The 2,500-nt window shown below is 47.7% G+C and overlaps 1 protein-coding gene across 1 annotated transcript in view; it reads left to right on the top strand.

Annotated features, from left to right (window-relative positions):
* Positions 1-2,500, top strand: part of LOC123520209 (cGMP-dependent protein kinase, isozyme 2 forms cD4/T1/T3A/T3B-like) — a 649,267-nt gene that overhangs the window by 33,990 nt on the left and 612,777 nt on the right. The window lies entirely within an intron of this gene.

Raw genomic sequence — 2,500 nt, 5'->3', positions numbered from 1 at the left:
TGTATTTTATGGATATTTTTTCATAATCCTACTTTGCTTGTTTTTATTCTTGTCATATTTTTGTTAATGTAACAATTTTAATGTTTCTCTGTTTTACCTCATCCTTTCACACACCTGCTCTACCCTCACCTTCCTGCACTTTGTCTCTCACTCAACTGCTGCTGCATTCTTTCATAATGTCCACTCCTCACTTACTCTTATTACGCTGCGCCACTCTTCCTGCAAAAAATTTCGCTCCTTCCTCTTACTTATAAACATTGCGACGCTTATGGTCTCATTCTGCGCCAGCTCTCCTCCTCAAGTGCCCCATTACGACGCCATGTGAAACCAATTCTTGTGGAAAGTTCGCAGGTATTTTGGCGAGGCGGCAGCGGCGGTGTTCCCAAATAGTAGGTGGGTTAGTGGCTGCGCGGTGCTGGGGCCAGGGGCGTCAGGTGGTCGGGTTTGCAGCGACAGGTGATGTAAGGCGTGAGGTGCATAGGAGCGGCGCCAGGTGTGTTGGTGGCGTGTACGTAACTGAAGGGGTGTGGGGCTTTAGATAGCAGGGCTGTGTTGTGGCTCTTCAAGGTGGTGGCGCTGGTGGTAGTGGTGGTAGTGAGGGTATTCATATGCGATCAGTTTTTTTTATAAGTAATTCATGTTTTGATGTATGTTGTGTGGTATTTTGAACGCTAGATATTGAAGATTTGTTGGAATTTATGATTATTATTTTTTTTCATTCATCTTGTTATATCTTCAGCACCATCACCACCAGTAACAAAAACGATGACTACTACTACTACTACTACTACTACTACTACTACTACTACTACTACTACTACTACTACTACTACTACTACTACTACTACTGGTAAAGGAGGAGGTGGCTGAAGGTTGTGATATTCTCTCTCTCTCTCTCTCTCTCTCTCTCTCTCTCTCTCTCTCTCTCTCTCTCTCTCTCTCTCTCTCTCTCTCTCTCTCTCTCTCTCTCTCTCTCTCTCTCTTTTGTCACGATTTCCCGTTTGTCTCTCAGTGTTTGCATGTTGTGTTTATAGTGCGTCTGTCTGTCTGTCTGTCTAGTCCGTCTTGTGTCTCATTCTCTTGTCACTTTGTCCCTTGCTCCTCGTGTAATTCACCTCGGTTGCCTGCTGGTCACCCAGCCAGTCTTCCCCATTACGGAGCGAGCTCAGAGCTCATAGACCGATCTTCGGGTAGGACTGAGACCACAACACACTCCACACACCGGGAAAGCGAGGCCACAACCCCTCGAGTTACATCCCGTACCTATTTACTGCTAGGTGAACAGGAGCCACACATTAAGAGGCTTGACCATTTGCCTCGCCGCTCCCGGGACTTGAACCCGGCCCTCTCGATTGTGAGTCAAGCGTGTTAACCACTACACTACGCGGTGTGTGTGTGTGTGTCTGTGTCTGTCTGTCTGTCTGTCTGTCTGTTTGTCTGTTTGTCTCTCTCTCTCTCTCTCTCTCTCTCTCTCTCTCTCTCTCTCTCTCTCTCTCTCTCTCTCTCTCTCTCTCTCTCTCTCTCTCTCTCTCTCTCTCTCTCTCTCTCCCCCCCACGTGTGCTGTATGGCCTCCCGTGGCCTAGGTAGCGTCCCTTATGTGTGTCACTTCAGGTCATGCCTCCGTGGGCTCTTTCTGCGGGCTGGACACAAAGGGCGACGCTCATCAGACAAGACAGTGGCTGCCCATTGTGGTGGTGTCGCAGGAGAACGGGTCTGCTGCTGCTGCTGCTGCTGCTTCTCCTCCTTCCCGTTATGTCTGGAGAGAGAAGGGTGCATGTCAGGAGCAAAGGAAGGGTTCGAAGAGGAAGAGAGAACTGTTGCAGTGGTGGTGGTGGTGCTGGTTGTGGAAGTAGTGGATGAATAAATTAATTAGTCCGAGTTTGTAAAACTGAAGGGTACCTGAGGAAAGGTTGATGTAGTAAGAGTCATGGTGGTGGTGGTGATAATGATGATGGTAGCAGCAGCAGCAGCAGTAGTAGTAGTAGTAGTAGTAGTAGTAGTAGTAGTAGTAGTAGTAGTAGTAGTAGTAGTAAAGGAATGAAAAAAAATAATAGGAACAAGGTGCAAATTCACTGGTCTTGTTACGTTCACTGCAGGCTATAACCGTCTTTGTCACGCCCACTGCAGACTGGGCCGATTCTTGACACGTTCCAAGAGGAACGAATCCTTGCTGCCCGACCAGGCGGTATAGGAACTGAGTTGGAAATACACACTTCGCCCCGCTAGGCAGACTGTGGTGCCCGGGCCCAGTCCTTTCCTGAATCACGGGTGGAATTCCTCGTGGAATATCCATAGAATTTATACGTATTTTTCTGGGGAGAGAGAGAGAGAGAGAGAGAGAGAGAGAGAGAGAGAGAGAGAGAGAGAGAGAGAGAGTGTGATCTAGTGTTGTCAGCGGGAAAGATATGAAGAAATAGTGATGAAAGAGATGCGGAAGAAACTAAAAATGATTGTAGGGGAGATTGAATATTGTCGTGTATGGAACAGCGGCGTTAGGAA

The sequence above is a fragment of the Portunus trituberculatus genome, chromosome 46 (genome assembly GCF_017591435.1).
Source record: "Portunus trituberculatus isolate SZX2019 chromosome 46, ASM1759143v1, whole genome shotgun sequence".
Classification (NCBI taxonomy): domain Eukaryota; kingdom Metazoa; phylum Arthropoda; class Malacostraca; order Decapoda; family Portunidae; genus Portunus; species Portunus trituberculatus.
The sequence above is the reverse complement of the archived record's forward strand: the minus strand, read 5'-3'. Positions and strand labels throughout refer to the sequence as shown.